The sequence below is a fragment of the Parus major genome, chromosome 2, assembly GCF_001522545.3.
Source record: "Parus major isolate Abel chromosome 2, Parus_major1.1, whole genome shotgun sequence".
Lineage (NCBI taxonomy): Eukaryota > Metazoa > Chordata > Aves > Passeriformes > Paridae > Parus > Parus major.
Window position 1 is genome coordinate 29219903 of NC_031769.1, and position 25064 is coordinate 29244966.

Genomic DNA, 25064 nt, shown 5'->3' on the forward strand with positions numbered 1-25064 from the left:
CGCTTCGGGGTGCCGGCAGCGTTCCTACTGCTTCTAGGGTTTCCCCCCATCCCGAAAAAAAAGAAGAAGGGAGTGTCGGGGCGCGGAGGGTCGGTGGAAGGAGGGAGCGGTGCCGGCAGCGCGGCGCAGCCGGCTGACCTAGATTGGGAGGCATCTGAGGTGACGGCTCCGAGCGGCGGCTGCGCTCGCCCCGCCGGGGTGGGTGCCGCGGGTGGTGCCGCTCCCCCTGCGCACCCGCCGGCCCGCTCAGGTGCCTCTGCGGGGAATCGGGAAAGGCTTGGCCGGGTCCCACCGTGTAGGGCCTGCCTGGGAGGGCTGAACCCCCGGCTTGAACCCTCCGGTACCGCATGAGATGCATTTATTTGTGCAGAGCCAAAGAAACCCAAGTGCTGTAGACCAGTCTAAAGAGAAAAAAAAAAACAAAAAAAAAACAACCAAAAAAACCCTGGCTATATAGTGGCTTTCTTTTTTTAAATTTATGTATTTGAAACTGTGGGACCAGCTTAGTGCTGGAGTAATTTTGTATGGTGCACCTGCTTTAGGTTTGTATCCTAGATTTTATATGCTTCACTAAAGCGTTAGTCTCATGAGAGGGGAAGTTTTTTTAGGCTAGAGGAGATGCTTAACTTGCACTTTCAACTGAAAGTCAAAATCTATAGGTCATAAAAAGTAGCAAAGGTAAACTACTGAGTAGCAAGAAAAATAAGCAAAGCTCAAAAAATCCCGGTGCATTTCTGTGGGCTACTTCTGTAGATGCAAAATAACTGCAAGGACTACAAAAGCATTAAAGGAGAGAATGAAAAATATTTGATGTAATCATACTGTGAATTATATGTTTTTAGATTCACAGCACAACTTGGTCTTGGAGTTAAGGGATTAGCTTGAGTGCTTGTTTCTTTATGATTGGAGTTGTTAGAATGAATGCATGTACATAGGTTGGGGTATTTTACCCCACAAATTAGGAAAAAAGTCTAAAAATGAATATATATTTTATTTAATTCCCTTGCTAGAAAATACATTAATTATGAAAATTAATTTTTTAACCACTTTTTTGACCGTTCATTTCCAAATACAAATGTAGAGGTACCTAATTAAATTCACACTGGAGATTTGTCTTTTTAAGAATGAAATCAGTGTTCATTCATGAGGAAATGAAATGTATTGGTGGCATTTGTAGCCTACTATATCTAAAGGCAGGTGGTTCTGATTGTGAAAGGGTGAGGTGTTTGCTGGTCTTGCTGGTAAGATCGCTTAATGTCTAGCTTCTTATTAAATTTTGGTTAGCCTTGGCTAGAGGATGTGAAACCTTTTTGTTTTACCTTACTGTAGTGTCTATGTAAGTAATCCTTTTCTCTGTAACTTCTTGTTACATAAGTTGGCTGAACTGCTGTGATTAGCTGAACTTGAAGCTTTATTACTAGTGGGAACTATTTATCTATTGAGGGACTTTGCCTTAGGATCAGAGAGAGAAGTTTCTTCTCAAAATAGAAGTATTCATGTTAAAACAGTTTGTTCACCTGTAATTGAAATAGAGGCTGATTATTAACCTACCTTGCTTAGATTACTGGAAATTATTTTTATGCAAGGCAATTATCTTGCTTTTAACACATTTATCATGTTCATGTGGCTTTTTGCTTTCTTTTTTCTCAAAATACCTTATGCTCTTTGGTTGCTGCTTTTGTTGGGCCAGTCTTGGAGAACATTGCTAGTGGGTCAGAGGGCTCTGATTTCTCACTTTTAACTACTTACTGACCACACCTTTAGGCCAAAAAACAGTGAGAGAGGCAATAAGCCTTTTTTAACTGATTGCAGGAGAGAGGATGGAGTTACTTGTTGCTGGCTAATAAAGGTTTGATGCTACTGTCATTTTAATCTGGTTTTTTTCAATTTTTGCTCCCCTCAGTAGAATTCACAGTTATTCAGAAAAAAAAAAAGAAAAAGAGAGAAGAAAAAGGTAGAGGTGATACATTATTTGGACTAGTATCTTTAGATAATCTTTAGAAGAGGTATGTGTTGATAGTTCTAATGTTTTGTTTGCCATATATGTACCTCTTAATGGAGCATAATAATTAGTAATCTGTGTAGACAGCTTACAGAAATGGAAGGAGATCTAAATATAATGCTAGAGTTGCCATGGGGAAAAAAAATTAAACAGAAGAAATACTCTTGTTTCAGGTACAAATAACTCATGAAAGCCATGGTCATAACACTATAACAATTTAAGAAACTTCCTCCTTACAACTCCCAGTTTTTACTATGTGCCCTGTAGGGAACTGAATCTGAGAGGGAATCACAGGCTGTTGTCTGACTGTACCAAGTGCTGAAATGTGCTTTTTTGATACCATTGGGAATTACAGTATTGCAGCTGAAAAATAAAAGCAATTGCGGGGGAACGTAATAGGCAATTGTTCCTGCAATTAATCTTGTTATCTTGTCGTGTAAGGGAAGAGAAAAAAAAGATGCTAACCATGTGCATTGCAATAGCTTGTAATATGCTACAGAAATCACTTTCCCAGTACCTTGGAGTCTTTCAATTTCCTCCCTCTTTAAGGTTTAAACCCTGCGAGTCCCCCTGGTGGCAGCAGGGCTGGGGGATGTTTCACTCCCCACTGAGGCTTGGGGAGCAATGTGTGGCCCCTGCTTTCTGGTTTTGTCTTTTTTTCCAAGTCTTCCGACTTCTTTTATCTAGTGACTATTAAGTGAACTAATATAGAAGCATTGAAGCTGCAGGGAAAAAAATGCAAGTTTTATGGAAGTGAGGTATACTGCAGATAGATTCTAACATGAGATGAAAGGTCTTATGTAAGTACAGCTCCAGCTTGCAGTTTTTATGTCTTTCTGCCAAATAGCTCTGATTTGGTTTTTCTTTTTTTCAGTGTTTGGATAGGAATTGTTTTGTATAACTGGATAATTGTAATAGACAAGGAATGGGGTGGGGAGTTCTAAATGCTTCATGCTATGCAAAAAGCATAATGATTTGTTTATATAGTAGACTAAATTATAAGAATTATTATAGGGTTTTCTTCTTTGTTATCTTAAATGTATTTGTGACATTAAGTACTCCAGAGTTTTGACTGATTGATCTTTAGTGGTGAGTAATCCTGCTAATGTTAGAAAGCAGAGCAGAGACATTTTAATTAAAAAAATTTGGAACTATTTATATGTTCATTCAAGGCAAACAAACAAGAAGTGCCACAATAAGCTTTCAAAAAAGAAGTTCATCAGAAAAGAAAAATAATCATTGAAATATTCCTTTGTGTAAAGCAGTATCTACTACAAAGCAGTTTGCACCTCTTATTTGAAATGGAGGCAGTGTAAGACTGTTGTCTTACGTAGAATAAACTTCTTATATATATTTGTCAGTCTTGGCATAGCAGTATGTAGACTGCTACTTAAAAGTAATTTGTTTTAATGTTTATGGGGTGTTTTTGATTGGTTGGTTTTGGTTAATGTTTCTTGCAAAAGAATACATTTAGAGAGAGAATCTGCAGCAACTTTACATATAGAAGTAGAATGGTCAGTAGACAGGAGCATAATTTTTTGTTGCTTTTTTCCAATAAATGTTGGCTTCTTATCTTAGAAAGTTGTGAATATGTTAAAACTGAGTGTCAGACTTGCATCCTTGTTTGGTGTTCTGGATGTTCCTATGGCTCTGGTTGAATCCTTCTTGCACCAAACCAACTTGAACTATTTACTACTGGATGACAAACAGTAGCCCAGCATCAGATGAGTAGCATGTCACTGATGGAGTTTTTTTTTAGTTAAACAACTTTACCCCTTTAGCAGTTTGAATCTTGACTAGTTTCTGGTAGAAACTCTGTCTCTACTGAAAGAGACACTAGAGACATTGGAAAGGGTCTCTGCCCCTTCAAGATTGGTTTGCAGTAGCTTTAAGAGGTTGACAGACTACAATTCTTATCTCTTGTTTCCAAAGAAATACCAGCTGAATTTTCAGTACTCATAAATTCAGTGTGGGAAATAAGTGTAAATGCTTAGAAGTATTTTTCAGCTGCTAAATTAAATAGTTTTTTTTTTTTTGTTTTGTTTTGTCTTTTTAGGATTCTATTACTTGCTTAGAGTAACTGGTTTTTTATACCTGGCCTCCACTGAGTGAAATCCTATGCATTAGGAAAAGATATGTTATTGCATGTGCTATTAAATATGAGATAAAAAATATTCAAAGCTGAGAAGATTAAATCCATTATTAGTTAAGTGACTTGTATGTTTTTCTTTATGTCCCTCTTTCCTAAGCAATAAGATAGTTCTGATGAACTAATAATTAAGGGTTTTTAACAAATTAGGTTTTTAAAACAGATCTCTATCTCTAGTGTTCTTCTTGCACATTCTTTTATTCTCTGATTTCATTTCACACTTCAGCCTTGTTATTAAGGTATCATGATTTTCAGTTCTTGGTTGCTGGATTTTCTACTTTTTCCCCAGTGTTTTACATTCTGTTTTATGAGAAACTTATGCTCTCTTTGCATTTTCTTATAAACTGCTAAAATTTCCCTTTAAAATAATACAGATGAGCATGTAAATATTGAAAGTTAATTTGGCTTTTTGATAATGATTAAGACTCAGGTAATTGTGCACTTTTAAAAATTTAGGGTTAATGTCTATGAAGGTGCATGTGATGAGCATGTGTAGTGAAAACTTCTGATTAAGTATGCTGCAGCAGATTTGTGAAAACAGCTGTCAGCTGGTGTTGTGATGGCAACAACACCAAATGTTGTTAAAAATCGCTACATCAAAAATTAAGTGTTCTTGCTGGTCTTGTAGCTGTTGGGTAACAAGGGTTGTAGATAAGTCCAGAGGCACTGAGTGTACAGAGACCTCTGGCCTTTGATTAGAGAATTCAGATTGCCTATGAAAGGTAGAAGATTAAGAATGGGAAGATCAGCTTAAATACATTCCCTCTTTTATTTATTTATTTATTTATTTATTATTTTAAATAAAGCACTTCACTGGATTTAATCTTGACATAGCACAAAATTAGCCTTGAAGACAATTTTCTGCATTGAAGCTGGTCTGTCTTTAGAATTGAGGGTTTATGTAAGTGTGTGGAAAATGTTTAAGTGGCTGCTTATGCCCCTGGCACGTCTGCCCTTCATCACAGAAGGATCCATTTTTATATAATGAATTTAGTTTGGTGACAAAGGGGAAAATTAGGGATAATTGTTGTTTGATTTGGGGGAGAGAATATGGCAAGATTTATGATGCAAATACTGGTAACTTAGTATTCAGAGATGCTTTGAGCTAGTTAAGAGAAATTTTTAGAAAGTAAATGTAAAGTAGAAAAATAATCACATCTAACTGAAAATCTGATGAGATGACTGCAAATTGAACATAGTTTCAACTAATTGGTCAATTTGCAAGTTTAAAGCGAAGCCAGGGACAGTTGTTAAGATAGAAAAGCCTGTTACTTAGTGCTGATCTGTTTTGTAAAGTTTGTGTGTGCTAAATGGTTTTTGTGGGGTCCTCTGCTTTTCAGAAGCAGACCACTTTGATTTGATAGTAGTTAGCACGTAACTGTTACATGCTTAATGTTTGAAACTCATTATTTTGTTTCTACACTTAGAAACAGTCTAATACATTAAAAATATTTAAGAAATACCCTTTAATGTTGCTGCTAATGTTTGATGATTTTTAACTTTATTTTTTTTAGGGCTATATTTAAGTTTTTCTAATCATATGGCTTGTACAAGTTAATTTTCTGCCAGCATAAGAGAATAGGAAGAAAATCTTGCTAAATTATTTAAAGTTTAATGTTGAGTTCCCCCACTTGGGAATGCAGTGAACTGCTGGAGCCAAAGTCATCATTTGTGTCCCAAACACACATCTAATCAAATAGTTAGTTATCCATTTCTGTTAATGATGAACCTATGGTTTTTTTCAAGAGAAAGAATTTTCCTAATTGTTGATTCAACTGTTTTGCCCACTTTCCAAATGTTTTTAGGCTAAAGCACTACTAATTTACAATATTTACTCTGCAGCAAGTTTAACTTTGTCCATCTGGGAAGTAATTTCTGCTGATATATTGTATTTCTGTCTGTTATCGACATTTTGCATTATGATATCTTTGCATTTCCAGGCTCACATAAGGCTCCTTTATTGTGGAAAAGGGCAGTTGTAGTGCTGAGGAGCAGGCAGCCAGGCTTAAGTGCAAGTTTTTGACAAGTGACAATTGAATAAACAATGGCTGTAAAAAGAAGGGCTTGAATTTAAACTAACAAGAGTTGTAATTGAAACATAAAGTAAAAGCAAGCTAAAAATAAGAATGTCCACACTCATTTGACTGAAAATACGAGATGAAATTACTTTTCTGTATGGTTTGCTTTAAGCAGTGGCAGAAATAACTGTTGGAGCTTTTGCAATTGCTCATCATATAATGATATAAGGATGACAGTTGGGAGCAGGCTAAATGAAATATTGAAGAAATTATCTGCTGAATGTCTCTGCTTAGTATTTTTGAGTGATGCATCTTGCAGAACCAACTTTTCTGTGAGAGTAGCACAAATTGATAACTGCTGTACATCTCACGTAGAACTGCAGTACTGGAAAAGTGACAATGAGTCACTCTTTAATTAGAAAACTGTTTAATAAAGAACATAAAATGTACGATGGCTTAGGCAGATAAATTATTTGGTTTCAGTATTGGCTTATAATGACAAGCCAGTTGTAATTTAAATGAGTAGGGGTTTAAACCTTTTCCCAGACTTCTGTGTATGTGGGAAGGGATGAATATCCAAGTATCTGGAATTGGAGCTCAGGGTGGATATGAATGGAAAATAGCAAGTTTACAAAAACTTCATTATGTAATTCATAACACAAAGCTTTTAAAATTGTTCTTTGTACTGTACAAAGGCATGCTTTTGCCATGCTGTATTCTAATGAAATGCCTTCTGCTGAGAGGTGACTTAAAGTATGAGCTCCCAGTGTTTCCTGCAAAAATTTTACATGCTGGCTGAGCTATATCTCATGTTTTGGATGCCTAGCAAGTTACTAAAACTTTTGTTGTACTCAATTAATACTAGCCTGTTCCAAACTGATAAAAATTAAGGACATCTGTGAGGAATTGTTATTGAAGTAAAAAAGTGTACTGTCAAATTTATTTGTGCACAAATACTCCTAAAACTTATTGGCATTTTTAGAATACTAACATTTGGAAGAATTCAAGTGACATTTAACTAAAAATATAGGAAGCTTTTTATAAAAATTGCTGAATTTCAAAGGTTTCAAATGTTCATTCAAAAGTTCAAATAGACATTGTAGCTGAAGCTGTTTCATTTAATAACATGTGTGTTGGAGGGGAGATGAAGCCATTTTTTTTGGGTTTTTTTGGGGGTTTTTTTTTCAATTTTTTCAATTTTTTTTTCCAATGTGAAACAAAGTCACTTGGGAAAACATTTTGGTTATTATAGATTGAGACAATATGTAACGTTAGGCTTGGCTAATATTTGCCTTCATTTTGGAAAGGGAACTGGCATTTATATTGTGCTTGTTTTTCTGCCACAGCGTAAAGCCGTCCCCGGCTGAAGGAGTCAAGTCCAATCCATCCAAGAGACACAGGGACCGCTTGAATGCGGAGCTGGACCGCTTGGCCAGCCTGCTGCCTTTCCCTCAAGATGTTATCGCCAAATTGGATAAGCTGTCTGTGCTCAGGCTTAGCGTCAGTTACCTGAGAGCTAAAAGTTTTTTTGACGGTAAGCACTGGGAATTTATTTGGGTTTGAACTGCCTGTAAAACTTGGTTTATGCCATATGTTTATTTCAGCTGTTTAAGTACTTAAAACTGTTAAATTTATCTGTATTTTAATGGAACCTCCTGTTGTGTGAATGTATACAATGTAACTGAATAAAGTAAGCTTTCCACTTTCTTGAAACCAAATGTAACTACTTACATTTCACTTAGGTCACCAGTCATTCAAAGCTTTGCATTTGGAAGTAATATTGCCCTTAATGAGTCCGTCAATCCTTTTCATCAGACTGTCAAAGATACCCAAGAGACTTCTCTTTTCCCTCTGAAAATTGCCTTAGTAAAACTATTACCATTTCAAAATATGTCATATGACTTCCCATCCAGCTGTATTTTGCTTAATGATGCATCAAAAATGACTTTGCTTTGATATAAAGTAATCGATAGTGCCCCTTCCTACAGTTTAGTGCAAAGGTGACTTGTAAAGAATAGAGACAAAATCTTTCCTATGTCCAAGCCCTGGTTAATACAGGACATGAGGCATTAAAACGACAGCTAAGGTTCTCCAGTTATGTGGGCAGGTGTGCTCTGACCCCAGTCCTGGCAAGAGTAATAAAGCAGCACTCAGTCTTGTCATGGGGTCAGAAATGTGTGTCCTTGGTCACCTCTGAGCTGGCCAAGGTGTCCTGCTCCTCTCTCTCCTTCGCTACCTGAGCTGCTCTGTAGGGTGTGATGCACTGGTTGGCTTTGTGCCAGTTCCTTCAAAGGCAGAAACAGTCTGATCCTATTCATTGTAGGGTTAAAGCAAGGAGCTTGTATTCAGTTAATTTTCCTGTTCTTTTACCAGTCACTGAGATTTTACAGTTATTATGTTGAAGAAGAAATCTTATTGATCAGATGTAGCTAAAGAACCTTGATTGCAATGGAGGGGATATTAAGTTTCAAGTTGTTTTTAAACTTTCTTTGCTATTAAAATAACCTCTGTCCTCCTCCGTTTAAGATTGTCTCAGCCTCCAAAACATGGGTGAAAGGATTCAAGAAACCTGCCTAAAATAGTTGCGCTTTTCCCTGCAGGAATACAGAATGTTTATTTTAATTTATTGTGTCAACTGGCTTCAGTTTATTACTGCTTATGAATCTATATTCTGTTTTATTTCTTGAAGAATATATCCAAGTGTCTTCATTTCTGTGCTTGTTCAGGGCAATTCTTAGTAGGAAGTCGAAGCTCTAAGCCTTGAGCTGGCCAAATATTTCTAGTGGTGCTTTTTTTAAATGCAAATATATTCTCCTATCAAATCAGAATTCTCCTGGCACCTCAGTTTCATGAAAATCTTTTGCTACATGTTATCTCAGGTAGACTGCTATAAAAGAAATTATTTTGCTTGTCTGTGTTTTCTTGGTGAATTGAAGTAGTTCTAGTCTCAATGAAATGGTTTTTGTTGTGGTTGTTTCAATTATGTTTTCTGAAATAATTCCAAGATGGTAAGTTTTTTCTTATTTGGGATGAAGTGAAAATAGCAAATCTTAATTTCTCATCTCAATTTCTCATGCAATGGAACTGCTTGATTTTTATTCTTCCTGCCTACTCCCCCACTGTTTGAAGGTCCTGGAATAAAGTTTAAGGCTATGATTTCTCTACAGGGAAAAAAAGAATTTATACGCTCAGCAGAAATTGTCTTAATGGGTTTTGTTAGCAGAAAAAGTCTTTTTGCCACTTTTTTTCAGGCCTTTATGCTTGTAGGGCTACAGGTTAGTATCAGTCTCCATCTGAGGGGATTTAAAGATGAACATTGATGACTTAAGATAAACAAAAGTAACCAATTTATGACTACCAGAGAGAAGAGTGAAAATTAGATCTTTATACTATTTTTGTTGTCTTAAATCACATGGCATGTATTTCAGTAAAATTCACCTTCCAAAAGAAAAATTAGTCCTTGGAAGAACTGAATTAGCAGAAAACCTCTGAAAAGCCCTAGGTTTGATTTTTGTACTCTCCCTGTGCAGTGCTTCTCAGAATGGCTTTTTTGCAAGAGTGTTTGGTGTATGCGGAAAACCCTGTAGAGAATAAATCTGACAAATGCAAGTGGGAGCACTGATTGTCACCTTGAGTGCCTAGACTGAGCCAGAGCTCCACTTCATTAACGCAGCATGCTGAAGTAAAGGGAAACGCTAAATGAATAACAGGATGCAAATGGGGGGTGTGTAAATTCCTGCGGAAAGTAAAATATAAACGCGTAATCATATGATCTTGCTTGAAAGGAAACCCAAGTTTTTGCTGTAACAATAGATATTTTTTTCAAAGAAAACACTTGCATTTTTCCAAGTTTAAATAATCTAGAGTGAATGTCTGTTTTCTGAAGGCGGAAGTCTGGGGGGAGAAAAATAACTGTTTCATGGAAGACATCTCAAAAAGTTACATCAGTTGAATAAATGTGCCTCACTTAAATGTCTACAAGGTTTTTTTGGTGTTACTTAAAAGCTAAGTGTGTGCATATATATATATATATATATAAAATTTATAAAATCAGAGAACACTTTCACTTGACCCTAGTTGTTAAGATGGTAGAATGGTACAGAATGTTCTTTGCAGCTAGAGTTTTTCTATAGTGTCTACTGAAATGGTAGACCTCTGCATGCTTGCCATATTAATATTGCTGTATTTTAGGTTGTAGGAAATAGCTATATGGTGTAAATAGGTGTATGCATTCTACTCTTCCACAACCTCAAAATATCTTAGTGTTGGTGATTGTATTCTGTTAAGCAGTTGCTTTTGATTGTTGTGTTTTGTTAATGAAGTTATTGCACTGCTAAGTGACCCTTTACATACACTCTAGTTCAGTGTGATCAGGGTAGTCTCAAATCCACATGATGTCAGCAAGCTTTCTGTATGTCCATGTCAGACACCCTGTCATGCTTTTATATGTACAAATTTGACTCCAGAAGGAAATTGTAGTAGTGGATTAAAATAGTGAGTCTAAAGTCTGTTTCTTTATAAAGTCTTGTGTGGAAAGTCAAAGCTAAAAAGTGTTTCAGGGCGGTGTCACTTTTCAGCCATGCACTTCTACCTGCTGTACTGAAGTGGATTAACAGTCCTCAAAGTCAAGCAGGTTAGCTTAAATCACTGCTGGAGTGTTTATTTTGTGCATGTAAGATACTTTCTGAAAGTGGCTTAAGGCAAGCTTTTTATTTTTTAGAGACTGTGATGAAACAGGCAAGTGTCTGCTGACAATCAGTAAAGACTTTGTGTGTTTTCCTGGTATTATTTCTGTTCATTTTGCTATTAAGTGGCCATGCATGTGTGCATTCAGCAGTGAAAAATATAAAGTAGAATGTGGGACAACAGCTCTTTGTGTGAATGCAGGTTAGTGTGAGCTCAGCATCTGGAGCGCAACTGGACAATCATTTAGGCATAGCCTATATCTCCCATGCATACTAAAAGAAAAAGCTCTTTTGCCTCTAGCTTTGGTCCTTATATGATGAATTGATAAGCACTTAAATACTTTAGTGTGGTAAAGAAAAGCATTTATAATTTTTCTTCTTGGAATTTTAGTGAAACAGATTAAAGGATTAGAAGTAGAGTTTGTATGACTGATCACCTTTTTCATGTTAGGGGCATGATTTTTCTTTTTAAAGGTGTACAGAGAATAAAGGAGAGGCTTGCAGAATCTAAAATGAGGTAGCTGTGCTATGTGTGCATATCAATACATTAGAAACAAAATTCAACATGTTGCTTATTAATTGTCCTTTCATCCATTTCATTAAGAATTCATGTGGTTTAAAGTATGTGGGGTTTTTTCCCCTTCTTGCTTATTGGGCAGTATTCTGAATTTATAGAAGAAAGTTTCCGCTCAAAATTAGTTTAGAATTGGTTTCTTATGTGGGATGCTAGTGATTCTGGCAAGCACAGCAATAACAAAATAATTAAGATTTTTTTTTTTTTTCCACTAAGTTTGCACTGCCTTTTTTCTTTAACTTGGTAATATAATTAACACACATTCCTTGGCATTGTATGGCTTAAATTTGCAGTGCAGCCATTGTCATTGCATAAAATATATTTTTTGATAATGTGTTTCTCCTGTCATGCCCACTGTTCTATCATAGTGTATGCTGGAGAGAACAGACTGCATGAGGTTCCTGTTCTTGAGAGTATGGCTAAGATGTAGAAATGGGAAAGGCTAGCAAAGTGAGAGAAAATGTATTTATTCTATCACACTGAAAAGGGCAGAAACGTATTTCCAGTCTAGCAGATAAAGATAGCCCTTCTGCCAAGTGGCAATTCCAGGTGGCAGTCTGGAACAGAAACCTGAAAGTGTGAAAGTTATTAAGACACAGCCCAGTAGGACCAGGATAATACACTAGCTCTGTCCTGACTTTTGTTTTAGACAGTTACCATCTTTGCCAGCTGTGTCTGTTTAATACAGTTTTCCTCATGTATTTTTGAAAGTGTGACTTCCCTTTCATGTTACCTCCTTTCCCTGCTCCTGTTGCTGCCTACGTAGATATTTGACCTCCACACTGGGAAAAGCTGAAGTCCTGTAGAGCAGCAGAGTTAGGCTGCACTTACTGCTTTGGAGTGTTTATGTGCATGCTGCATAGGAATTTGCTGCTGCCAGCAGCTTCTAGTGGGTCTGGCTAGGATTACTTGATTCATGACTGTCTTGTGCTGTTTTTCTACACCCAAGGTAGAAAATACTCCATAGCTTGGTTGTTCTCTAATTACCTTTTCTGTGTCTGTGCATACCATGCACATGAATTAATTTTCACAGTTTTGAATGAAATTCTTTGAATCTTGTCTGAGAGTTGGAAGAAAAAAAATATTTGGGAAAAGAAACCCTAACCCAAACAAACCAACTCTTTCCTTTTGTACTGTCTTACCCCCCGCCCAAATCCAAAATTAATACAAAATGCGAACCTTGGATCTGTATAGTTATTTCAGTATCAGACCATTCAAGTTATTTCCTAATCCGTGCTTGTTCTTTCACTGCTTGTCTCTCTTTTTTATTTTTTTTTTCTCCAAAGTTCCCCCCTTGCCCCCAATGCCCTGAGATTCACACTGACCATTTGGGGACTGTCTGCTACAGACTATTTTAGCCTGTGTTTTACGTAACAGAAGATAAGTAGGGATTTAAGCCTTGAAGTCCTAAATTCTGATCTTCAAAAATGATGATTAGAGCTGTGTAGCTGTGACATCACTCTAAATCTCAAAATGTGTATGTTTTCACAATCTTAGCTTTTATTTTTAGGAGTGCTGTGTCACTAAGCATCTGATGCATCTGGGCAGCTCTATACCCCCATGGATTGATGGAATTTAATATAACCCTAACTGAACATACAAAATTGAAAGTTCTGTTTATATAACAAAGTAAGGACTTAAAATGTTAATATATTTGTAGTATAAGAGAAGAAACCAGGTCAAACACTAGCAGTTTTGTGTTTTTTGGATTTTCTTTTCCTGTTACATTCTGGTATTTCAGTGGTTGATGTTAATCATTGTTAGAACTCCCTTTGCAAGGAAGAGAAATGAAAGGTTATCTCTTCTGTGCCCTATGTGTATTATTTAATTAAAGGCATATGAAAAGTCAGTGTAGGAGCCTCTTCTGTTCCATAAAGCTGTTGTAAAATTTCTTGAAAACCCTGTCCCAGTATGCAGAGCATTTTTTAATTTTTTTTTCCTCTCTGTAGGCCTTGTTAATAGGGAGATGAGTTTTAAGCATTCTCTTCTGGGCTTTGCTCTGGATTCCTGACTCTTGTTTGCAAGATCAGAGTCTAAAATATAATTTATCCTGTTCTAATATCAGTGTTCTGGAGACTGACACTGTTGTATGACATTCAAACCTAGAAGAGGTAGCAAGATAAAAAGCCTTTTTATCCTTTCCTCAGGAAAGTACCACTGCTTCTCTGGCCTTGTGTATTCCAGGTTTTGTGATCTTTGCTAACATTATTGCTGTACTACAGCACCTAAAGATAATGAGATTTGGAGCTTTTTGGGTTTGTTATACAAATCACCACTAAATGCTCCCTCCTCCAATGACGGTTTGAGTGGAGAATTATAACTAGAGGTTGTACTGGGCTCTCAACATCTGTCTTCCATGGGCTTCATGATTCATCCAGCTGAATTTGTAAAGTATGGTTTGCTTGACTGTGACCTTAGAAATATGTCCTAGTTATTTAAGGTTTCAGTATGAATACACATTAAAAATGTGTACAAATAATCTACTAATACTGGAATAGTTTTTGTTGCTCTCTGTGCTGTTTGTGACTCAGCAGTTTTCCTCCTGTGTGCGCTTGCCAATGGGAGAAATGCCCTAGTTTTGCCTTATCAGAATACAGATAAAGTCAAACAGGAAACAAGACATGTATGACTGAGCTCTGTAGATGTTTACAGTTCTAGTCAGTTATAACACTGTTTGTTTTTCCTGAGTAAACAAAAACTTCACCTCTGTTAGCGCAGTTTCTGCTGTTCATGTGTATGCTGTTCATGCTGTTCTGCTGTTTATGAAAACTTACATGCTTTCATAAACTACTTACTTAAAGAATGATTGCTTTGTGAATTGTTTTGGAGATCCAGCTAGATAACTAGGAGCTAATTCTATTTACTAGACCTTGGTCATTGTAATTGTTTAATTTATTAGTTACCTCTTTTTAAAGAGGTAAAAAATAATGAGTTTCAAATGTGCTCCCCAAAATTTCAGGTAATGTATTGATAAATGTTTCCTGGGAAAAGTCTCTTGGGAGCTCCTGCTCATCAGTGCTGTATCCGCTCTGTATGTTTAACAAGGTATTATGTTAATGATGAAATTTAACCATACTTATTCTAGAAACTTACATTAACTAAACTGTAAGAACTAGAATGAATAGTTATCTGAGCTGCCTTAAGAAAATAAATAAGAAGAAAATAACTTTGCTGCCTGCCAGCTGTGAACATTAAAGGGGACCTACAAAAAGGAATTAGTTGCCCTTAGTGATGCATGCTAAACTGTTTTTAATTGAACAAAGAGATGCTCATTTTTTTCCACTGAATAATTGCCTCTTGAAATTCAACCCATGTGCCTTTTGAATTGCACAGAACTGCACACTTTATGCATGGCATTGTATAACATCTAATGAGCTGAAATATATACATACTTGGCCCCTCAAGACAAATTCTAACTGATTACATAACGTAGGGATTACTGGAGTAAGTCCACTGCCTGGCTGGTCAAGTAGTCTGACTTCCCCACCAAACTCTGTTGTCACATCTTCAGCAGTACAATTCCTGTGGGATGACACTAGCTTTGTGAGTGAATTCCCTTTTTCCTCTTGGTGTCTCCATCTGAGCCACAAACTGAAGGATGATGTCTTTCCTTTATTGATTCTTTTCTTTATGCCACACTTTTAAATAGGTTGTATTTTATTTATTTGGAGGAAAAAATAAGGGTGGCCTCCAGTCTCCTCCTTGCTTATACCATTTGTTGTTTGGTTTACTTTTACCAGACAGTGATAAGAGACATGCCTAGGACAAAACAGTCTTTCTTGCTTGTCCTCCCAGCTGCTCTGAATTTTGCTTTGATGCTGTCATGCTCTATATGGTGCTATGTGTAATATCTTACCAGAGACCAGACTGTTGATTTGATCACATTAAAGGATGCTGAAATACATCTGGTCTCATACAGCACACTGATACTAAAGGCTTTTGTTAATATGCTTTCTTGACCTAGTTAATGGGAACTTTGTAGACAGGTAAATTCTATTAATAGGTCTGATGATCAGTTACCTAATTGTGTGGTTTGTAGCTGATCCTTCAGAAGGAGAGCAATGCCAATATGAATTCCTGGTCAGTATGTCATCAGGTGGCATAAATGCTAATGAGCTATACCTGGTGATGTAGAAGGGAAAAAATATTTCCCCCTCTTCATGCACCCCATCATCATTTTAAGGTAGAACTCAAGGCTTAATGAACTCCTGCAGGAAGGGTTTGAGCACCATGACTAAGAGTCTTTGGGAATGAATTAGCCTATGTGTTTCTGAAGTGTCCCCCTTCCTTCTGTTTGTCTTGATCTGTATTAGCTGACTGTGAGCCCTGTGCAGGAACCCTTGCAATTAATTACCTTCAGCATTAGGAGCATCAGCTACAGTGCTTCTTGTAACATGGCTGCACTGCTGTAAACAAGCTACTGCCTTAGTTAAGTGAAGAAATTCTTCCTCAGCTTGTATCTGGTGATAATATTTGTCTCTATAGGCTAGGGGCAAATCATGCCTGACAAACAGACTGCCTTTTTTGAAGGGCACCTGGTTTTGTAGACAGCAGGAGAGCAGTTAATACTGTTTCCCTTGACTTTTACAGGGTCTTCAATGTTGTTTTTTGTATCATCAAGCTGGTGAGTTAACATCTCTCCAGAGAGTCTTGCCAGTTTTGTCCCAAATGATCCATCCCATGTCCCCCTGTGTCCCACCAAGGTCTCACTGTCAATCTCAATGGCAACCTGGGAAGTTCAGGGGGTGACTAGAAGTCGATTCTTCTGATTCAAATTTGATTCTTCTGATCAAATTCTGATTTGTAGGAACTAGAAGTTCCTGCAAAGAACAAGGAAGGAGTCATCTTTCAGACTGAGCGCATGCATGTGGCTTTTAACAAAATAAGCCCATGGGCTCTGGCAGTGCAATAAGCTGAGAGTAACTCCCATATCCCAAGTAGAGAAAAAACAGTCTTGTTCTGGAAAGGAAGCAATCCTCCAAAAGCCCACTTGATTCCTCTGCTATAATTCAGTCATTTCAGAAAGCCTTCTGCTGAATTGCTGAGAAGTTACAAATTGATACAAAAATACAACTTCATCTCTTTTGGTGAAATACATGTTTCACTCCCTCAATTTAAATAAGGGCTATATCTGTTAGAAAGTGCTCATTGATTAATATTTTTATATAGGAAGGTTAGAATTGAAGGGTCTTGTAAAGAAACTTTCCAAACCACTTCCATACCCTTTTAATGCAGTTTGAAAACTCAACATTGCCTTTTACTAGTATATAATATAGTATAGAATAAACTGTCCTCTTTCATGTATGGAATATAATTGACTGTTTTTTCAGTTAAAATGGTAGAGAAATTCCCTAGGCAAAAATCCTATGAAGTTGCTGTTGAGCCATCAGTTCAGTGAAGATAAAGTTAAGGCATTGTTTCAGAAAAAAAAAAAAAAGAGAGAAGATAATTTGAGATAATGTTTGAGTTCCATGTCCAAGTTTGTGTGAGGTGAGTTCCCTAATGAAATTGATGGATAAGAAAACAGATGGGAACTGCAAAGGGAATTTAAAATACACTTTCAGTTCCCAGGCTTTATAATAAAGATTAATACAGATGTATAAAAAGGATCTGTTGTTTCAATATGATTTTTTTTTTTACTTAAGCAAAGAGTTTAACCATTTCAGAATTAATGATTCATTAAAAAAAATAAAAAAAGAATCTATCGTATTTGCTGTCATTTTTCTAGTTGCTATTAACTTGTCATCTTTTCTACAAACCAAAAGCCTAACAAATAACAGTTTAAACAATATGTAATATTTTATTAGCTTTTACTTTGTTATAACATATTGGAAAATTGTTATAGGAAGAGAAAGCTCTGATTTTCAGGAACCAAAGGCTCAGAAGTAGGAAACTGTTAATCTAGGTTCAACTTCCCATAGATCTCATTCCACAAGGAATTACTTCACTTTCTTCTTTGATTTTTAATGCCTCACCTCAAAAAAAATTAGGAAGCCCTTTTTCCTTCCCTTTTTGTGGCTAAAGCAGTATCACATTAATAGGTCTGATAATAAGTTAAAATTTACCAGCAGGCATGTCTTGCTAACCTTTTTTTCTGAAGAAGCAAATACCAGGAGAAGCAACTGAATGGGAAATTGCTCAGAAGAAATGTGTATATGCCAGGATATGGTTTTGGTGATTCAGCAGGTGACTGTTGTCTCTGTGATATTAGAGGACAAGACTTCATTGCCTCTAAGTCTTGAAACCACAAGCCGTATACAGTTTGCTATGTGGTTGTTAAGCTTCAGAGCCCAAGTCAGAGATTACAAATTTGAACAACTGTATGTTTCCTGAAATTTACTTTTCTGTTTTAAGTACAAGGTGAAAGCAAACGTGAAGTTTTATTCCTTATGTGTGTTTAAAAAAAAATAAATCGGAACTAAAATTTTACCAGGTGAATAGGTGCAACTGGCTAGCCATAAAAGCACTGCACACTAATTGCTGTTCTGCTGCATTATACATATATCACATGCAGTCATTCTTGAGGCTTGTTTTTTTCTCAACTCTGCTTTAAGTTGAGGAGAACTACCACTGATGCATTAGAAGCTTAGCAATTCCCACCCAACTTTATCCATCTCTGACAAAGACATACTAGTTTATTCCTGTTCCTACACTTACAAGGTCCTGTAACCTTCTGCCCACTTCTTGCTCTCAAAAATGGAAAACTGCCTTTCAGCTCCCATGTAAATCTTATTTTGCCTTTGACATTCTCTGAATCTCGGAGCCTGTTGGGGGTGTTTTGAGCAAGATGCACAGGCATGCTTTTAGGCTTTAAGGGAATGAGCATTTATTGCATAGTGGTTGCAACTCCTTATGACTCCATTTTTATTTTTCTATTCTTTTTTATTTCATCTTCATTCTCACACCCAAATCAGGAGCAGTGGCTCCTAATGCATGGCATGGTTTGGAACCATCTGCTATAGGAAGTGCAACTGTTTGTGTGAGCAAAGACTTGATTCTTCCAAGTGCAGCGACTGAACTCTCATTTTTGTAGGCTCATGAATGTTAATTTAGTGTGGTGTTTCTGGGCTGATTAATTATCATGCTGTGAAGTAAGTTCAGTATCAGTCACTTAAGGAAAAAAAATACACAACTTGGTTGTTGGTTTTACCTTCTACTTAAGAAAGCAGGGTTGTTGTGTTAAGTACTGCTTTGTAGCAGCTGAGGATATATCCCCCATTTAAGGGAGACTACTGCATAAACACTTAATATTCCACACTTAATAATGCTGTTAAATCTTTCTTTAAAAAACAACATTAAAAAGGCTAAAAACATATAAAAACCTGAGTTCAGCTACCTGCGTAGCAGAGATTGGGTTGGTTTTAATCAGTGTTGTGAGCAATTCAGAGGTGTATAATGTTTTTTCAGATTTTTAACAGCACATAGTTTATTTATTTTAATCTTTTAATGGTCTTAGGAGGAACACCAATCTAGTTCAACAAGCAGTTTAGGGCTTGCTGAGCTAAGTTTTGGGAATGGCTCAAAAGAAAGTATACTGTGAAAGTTGAGGAAAATCATCCCATACACAATCTGGTTAAACTCCAAGTTCTTGGGTTAGGTGAATGTTTTAAGACAGAGTATGGTACATATGTTATGCAAAACTAGTAAAATCTAATGTCTTCATTCTGTAAAATGTTTCTAAAAACCAGTAAGTGTATTGGTTAAATGTCATTACTTCAGGCAAATTTAAGAATGTCATAACTACTGTTAATATTTTTAAAAGAAACATGTTCTACATGGGTGTGATATGGTTGAGAAAAGGGTTCAATTACTGTACTGTACAACTAATATTTTGCAAAGCATTTTGCTCCAAGCATGCAGAAGGCATTTTTTTATTCATTACTTTTTTTCATAATTTTTCTGTAGTTCGTAATGCAAATTTACTGTTTGTTAGTAATAAATTTTATAGACAGTAGGGACTGTGACTTAAGGAGTGAGATTTAGCCAACATTTTGTACATTTGTCTGGGTGGAAGGAAAAAAGACATTAAGAGCTCAGGCATTAAACTACTGATATTCATATCTAGCTTTCCATTTTAGTGTGTCTAGCACTAGAATGTGATCTTTCAGACATGACACTTCTAGTATCTCAAAAGTCAAGAGATCTTCAAGATTTTTTTTTTTGAGGCTAAACTGCTGATATTACAAGATTTGCATATTTGAGCTGAATTAGGAGTAGTTCAGAGAACACTGTCAATGATATTTACAATTCCATTTAGTCTGATTTGTATATTTTTAAAACATTTTAAAAACAGTGCTTGCATAGTCAACTCACTTCAGAATCCAAGAGCAAAATAGACATTTGCTTCTCTGAAACTATTGGAAGAAAAGGTTGCTAGGCAGTTTCATTTCAAGATGATTTTGGATGCTTCTGTTGCTGGTTTAATTTTTGCATTAATTTTACATTAATTTAATTTTTGCATTAGTGATACAGAAAAGAATATGGGTTGAGAAAATGTTTTTAAAAAAAGGTGGTTAATTGTCTGGACTTTTGGCTATTATGATGTGCTAGGTGGTTTCCTTCTCAGACACAACTTCTTGCTTAGGTAAAAGTGCTTGCTGTAAAGAGAATAGGCTTAAAAAAGAGCTGGTTTTGCTGGGCAGACCAAGTAATTAACTTTTGAAAAAAATAAAAAGGCTTGATTGTGACAAAAAAAAATAAATAAATCTGAGTAGGGCTGTGTGTGCAAGCAGATCACCCTTCACCAAATGATTCTGAACTGCCTACTCATCTTTGTGTCATTTAGGCTATGTTAGAAATCAAAAGTTGTGGCAAACTTTCAAGAAGTCATTAATGCATGACATGGATTAGTTGTATTTTTGACTTCTTCCTCAATTGTTTTCCCAATAAAATATAGAGTGTAAAAAAAAATGGAATCATATGCAAGACTGGATGAAAATAGAGAACACTTACAAAATCATTAGGATACATATCAGAGAATTAAATAAGACAGACATCTCATAAAAGAGAGAGAGAAAGCTGTAAAATCACTACACAAACTAGAAGTTTAAAAACATAGTTAAAATAACAAAGAAGAACATTTTATATTAAGTAATAAGGAAGCTTGGAAAATGGTGGAATGTTGAAATAAATGTTATAAGCTATATAGGAAAAAATAGTTCAGGCAAACAATTGGATTACTAACAATGAAGAAAATGTAGTGGGTCTTACAGTGCCTCTTGTAACTAAAGAGAAGAGAACATTAGAGATTCTAATGACAGAATTAGGTTCCACCTCTCATGTGCAAGAATGCTGGTTCAATCTTACAAGCTTGCTTCTTGGAGGATTTGAATCCATCTGCATTAGACAAAATAGAAGAATGCAACAAAAAACTTGTGCAAAATCAAGAAACCGTGGCTGTGTTTGAGAGGAACCTTAGCAAGTGTCTTCATTCCATGCCTTGCAACTTCACATTACTTTGCCATCATTTTACATCACCTGCACCATCCATACAGTCCATGTTTATATGCTGCAAAGGAGATGTGTTTCATGTGCACATACTTGCATTCCCATTCATTGGATCAAGCTAGCGCTGTGAAATGCATCTCCTCTCTGCAATACTACGGCTCAAGTGAGCCACTACCTCTATGTACAATGGCATGGTTTGGGAAGGGCTCACACTCTTGAACTTCAAATAGTGTCTCTCTCCATAAAGAGGCAGTAAACTATCTGCTGTCCTTTTGTGCATTCCTCTTACTGAGGACACCTGTTAGTGTTATGTTAGTGGACTAAGCTGGTTGTCTAACCTAAATAGCTGAGACTATCCTTCGGTTATAACCCTTCACCTCATTTTCTCAGTTTAAGCTCCTAAGTGTCCTAGAAAAGAATGTAGCTATGTTCATTTTTACCTCTTCTCTCCCAGGGAACCCGTATGTAAGTTATTTCATAATCTCTTTGAGAGGATTTGTCTGATTCAGGAGCATAAATGAATGGGGAGGGAAGGCAGTATCAAGTGGAAGGGGATAGATTCAGATGATACACTATTAGATGGTTAGAACTGTTCAAAAAAGACTACTGCTCTAAACCCATCTGGGAGAAAATGTGTGCAGACTGTTTCAGTGCTGTTCAAAGCTATGAGCTGTTTAAAACTCGTCTTGGTGAAATCATACAGGAAAAGATCTGTCTCCCTTTTGCATTTGGTAATGGTCCCCAAGCCTACAGTTGCTCCTGTTGATAAAGTGGGTCTTGTTTTCATTCAAGATGAAAATAAAACACAGGTATTTACAATGTATGTAAATATTTTCATACTTGAGGTATCTTTCAAGTATCCTGAAGATTCTTAGTCTGCATTAGCTAACCCCACTCTGTAACCGTACTAAAGAAGATGTCAAAGTAGAGACACATTAAATTAAATGGAAGAGACTTTTGGAGAAATTGCATCATTTTTTAATTTATTTTTTTTTTTTAGGAAAGTACAGCAATGAGATTATACTTACATTTTCAGAGGCTTTTTCAGACTCTGGTTTTCATGATGGCACTGTCTTCTCAGCTACATGATTCTTACAGGGGTCTCTCTAGGACTCCCTGATGGGAATTCCTGCCTTTATAGAGGTGTTTACTGATTTTTATAAGTCATAACCAAGTTCTCTCCTTTCTGGTTGCCTTCTCTGATGAAAGAACCTAGTAGTTGCTATTAAGAACCTTTTTCTCATCAAAAATTTGAACTCAAAAATTTGAACTTAAAAATTTGAAGCTTTCAAGGAACTTTTAAAATGTGAAACATACGGTTTAATGTGCACAGATATACTTCAGGCTTATAGGTGCATGGGAGGTTCTCTGGAAGATATATAGCTGAGATTATCGCTTTCCAAGATATGACACTAGATGATTTAATCTCCCCTAATTAGAAACTTAATTCTTAACAGGATGTAGCTCATGTGGCAACATCTGAGAGATGCTCTGGGAATCAGTTCTGTATTTCAATAGCTTTATAGTTTTGCTTCTGATTTTGATCATTGTAATCAGCAGGAGCCAAAGCACTAACAAGTTTCCCAAAATGCCACTTTTGTAAAAATAACCTAGGAAATAATAATTAAAAAAAAAATCCATCTAATGGGATTTCTTCTTCATTTAGATTATATTAAGGCCACTGAACTATCTTCTTCTTAAGAGATTGATAACAGCCTTAAGAAATTTACATTTAAATGATAATTGTGGTTTTTTTAGTAAGTCAAAAATTAATTTCAGCCTGGTAAACTGTTATCTGATGCAATAAGTTCAAATGTAACATTGCTACAACATCACCTTTTCTATGTACATCTCTGAAAAAAAATGTTGCTGTTTACTTTTTGAATGTGATCATGGACTACATGTTACTCCAATTTAAAGATTCTGTATAAGAAAGTTACTTGCATAAGATAAATGGAACTAAGAGATGCAAATACTAAATAATTTTATAAAAGCTGATTATTTTTGTATTTTTATGCCATGCAACAGTGAAAGTTGCAATCAGTTCTTATTCTTTTGTTTATTTTATGAGCAGGATGAATTACTTATAGCAGGAGCTTTTGCCATTTTGCTTGCAGAGTGAGTTGATTCCAGATTGGATGTAAAGTATTTGTTACTTGAATTTATTCTGCAAGGCTGGCAGCTTTATATTTAGGTATGCAAAGTGTAATAGTGCTAAATGCTTGGAACGAAATAGTAGATTTTTGTTGGCACTAGGATCTAAGGATGGAAATGCCATTTGGTACATAAAAGTGAAAAACTGTAAATTACTACAGTACTAACTAGACTAAACATCCATAGTTCCTTTCATGAGAAATACATTGCTGAATTACATATAGTTTATTTTTAATTCACCCCCAAATTATGTCAGTTATGTTTGAGGAGAGAGACAAGTATCAATCAAGTATCAAACCTGCATGAAGAGCAAAAAAATATATCTGATACATTAGATACTACTTTTTTAATAACAACTTCTGTTGCTAGAGCTAGAAGTAGACTAGGAAAGCTCATAGAGCTATTAACTTTTTATCTTTCCTGCAAAGCCAAGCTGTCCTGAGAAAGGAATGCCTGGCAATTTTATGTCTGTGATTTTGTGAGACTGAACAAGCTTGGTTAAATCTCAGAAGTTGTGTATATCCTTTGTGCAAAACCAACAACAACGTAGATACCACCTGTTATTTTGTCTTTGTACAGCTCAGTACCTTCCTCTGCTGTACATTGCTATAGTCACCACCAGTCATGTGTCTTTTTAATTTCCTTTTACACTTGAACTTTTCAGTTTAACAGTTTCACCCTGTTATGCTTTTAGCAGGGTGAATTTTATTTTGCTGAGTAGTTTATACAAACATACCACAAAGCTGAAATTGTATAGACTCATTTCACTTCTCCTAAACTGGTAAAGTAACATAAATAATGAACTTTTCCAATAATCTTGCACAGCCTTGTTGTTTTAGTTGAATGTTTGGGTCAGAGAGAGTTAAGAACTGGTTATGGAATATTAAAACTTGTAGTGAAAAGATAGTAATGGTAGTTTTCTACTCTTTGTTAAATGTTGGATCGAGTGACATCTAATAATTGGCCATCAGATTTGCAAATGTTTGATGTATACAAAGGAGGCTTATAAAATTGTGAGGTTGCACCTGTATGTGTTACTGTGTATGTTCTGTTGAGCTTTATTTGTGCTCCAGGCTGTTGAGCTCTGCAGCCCTGGCTGAAGCTGAGTGGTGGTGAATGTTGGACTGTGGTGATTTACTACTCACTCTGTTGAAGAGGTATCATTGGGTTTGTTTTACTTGAATGCTGTGAGCTGATGCAACTTAAAGGCAAATATGTTCCCTGGTTAAACTATCCAAGCTGTGGAGCAAACCATGTCCACTCTTGGGTTGGAAAGCAAGCTGGGGGAGCATTTGAGGGCTGTTTCACCTTTCTAAATCAAACTCTTGCCATCTTATTACTTGTGTTTTTACTACAAGAATGAGGATCATTCAACTTTATATTCATTTGGAATGCAGATACCTCAAGCTGAACCGTGGAATCAATAAACTAAATCCAGAATGTGTTTGTATGTAGGCTCTTCTCCAACAGAGATGAAAACTGCTTGGATATGGAAACATAATTCTATCCTTTTATAAATGAATGTGATGTATTAAATGTAATGGTAAAATTAAATCCTTAAATTATGATTTGCAGTAGTGTTACAAAAATGGTGATGTGCAAGGCAGTAAGGGGGATGTGTATAGCTTTTGCCAAAAATTCTCATATTGCTCTTCCTTCTTTTGTACTGTATTGGAAGGTCAGGGAGATTAGTATGAAGTTGTGCCTGGAATCAATCTGAACTTATTTCTACAAAACAATTCGTAGCAGCGGTATATTTGAAAAAAAAAAAAGTTATTATCAGAATATGCCATAATTTATAAAACTAATTAAAACACTCTTGGTGATTTCAGCATCCTCCTGCACAAAGGGCTGGGATGCAGGAAGGAAGTGGGGTTCCTCTCACGAACAGTCACCATCTGAGTCCTGCAGAGAGTTCCGTGTCATCTTTTCATCTGTCCTGTATGCATCTCCCTCACTAACATATTAAAACTAATAATAGATTCTTATTCTGGTTTATCAAAGTTATCTTTAATTTGATGGATTAATTTTAGAA

At 36.1% G+C, this 25064-nt stretch overlaps 1 protein-coding gene across 1 annotated transcript in view; it reads left to right on the plus strand.

Annotated features, from left to right (window-relative positions):
• The first annotated feature begins 7489 nt into the window (after positions 1–7489).
• The window catches only part of AHR (aryl hydrocarbon receptor), a 55273-nt gene continuing 37698 nt past the window's right edge, over positions 7490–25064 (plus strand). Inside the window, exon 1 of the mRNA XM_015618560.3 lies at positions 7490–7703. The gene's annotated coding sequence lies outside the window, so the exon portion shown is untranslated. The remainder of the gene's footprint in view (positions 7704–25064) is intronic.